This window comes from Geospiza fortis, unplaced genomic scaffold (assembly GCF_000277835.1).
Source record: "Geospiza fortis unplaced genomic scaffold, GeoFor_1.0 scaffold11, whole genome shotgun sequence".
In the NCBI taxonomy this organism is placed as follows: Eukaryota; Metazoa; Chordata; class Aves; order Passeriformes; family Thraupidae; genus Geospiza; species Geospiza fortis.
In genome coordinates this window covers 11,868,791-11,870,055 of record NW_005054304.1, presented here as the reverse complement: position 1 = coordinate 11,870,055, position 1,265 = coordinate 11,868,791, and positions in this window count along the sequence as shown.

Below are 1,265 nucleotides of genomic sequence, written 5' to 3'. Positions count from 1 at the left end.
ATACATGCCATGCTCTTTGAAATTACTGTGTTGAAATAATGAAAGTTATTCTTCCATGTTCTGGTTTTTATGTACTATGTGAAAAACCTACAAAGCAAATACTAGCTTTAGCATCCATTCCTTTGCTGGTAAGGGTCGCAGTCGACATCCAGAACGGCTTTCTCCGATTATCCCGTCTCGGTTTTCCATTCGATATTCTAGACATCTAGTGGCCTCTAGTGGCTCTCCGAAATTTGCCCACATCTCCAATTATTTCTGCGTGAAACCAGCGGTGTAGCAGGAAGAGCCTTCACCCTGATCCTGCCGAAGCACAGCCCACGTTTGAACGAGCACAGTGTTGTCCAGCTGCTCTTAATCTTTGTTACTTAAGTACAAAGGCTGTGTGCGCTCTTGGATTGAGGTGTAAATCTTGAGGGTTGCTAGAATTCTGTTAAAAGAAATGCCAAAATAATGTACTGGATGCTCTCAAAGAGCACAAAACGTGGGTCTTCTTGCCCTTGCAAGTTCCCCTTAGTTGGCTGGTCTGTTTGGATTTTTTTAAAGTTATAAATATTTTAAAATACAAGGCGACTATTCTACATTCACCGTGTGCAAGGACACTTTTGAGTGCTTGAATCCGTCCCATTCTAGATAAGATGTACTAATGGTATCAAGAATGATTTAAAGTTGTCTCATCTACTCCAGTGATCGGGATAACAAAAGGGAATGCAGGGTTCAAGGTTGATGGGAAGGTGGGCTGTGCTAGGATCTTAATCAAGAGTCTGGGAAATGGGAGGAAAATACTGATGGGAGGAGATGTTGGGTTTACTGGGGTGGTGTGGAGTTGGTGGTGGAGGCAGCGCAGTGGCTGCCTCTCTCTTGTTTAACCACCACCGAAACAAGAGGAAAGGTTTCCACAAGCCTATATACCACCCCGGCACGGGCCGTACTTTGGTTTTGGTAACTCATTGCCAAATCTCCTCAGCGGCCTTGGCTACCATCTCGTATTTCGCAGTTGGCTCCCTAGACCCTTGCGATGAAGTTCCGCCTGTTTGTGCGGTAGGTGACATCTGCTGGTGCTCTCCTGCCAGATACACAGGCAAGTACCGCAGGAGCAGGGCCCGGGAGCGCCCTTCATCGCCTAAACTGGTCATGCTTGAACCTAAGGAAGATTTATTGACTTTATTATTCTTAACAGCACGGTGTGGTATTTTCCGGGCAGAAAATGGCGAAGATTTCAATGACTTCAGCAGCTCCGGCCGGGCAGTGGGTGCGCAGCCCCTTCC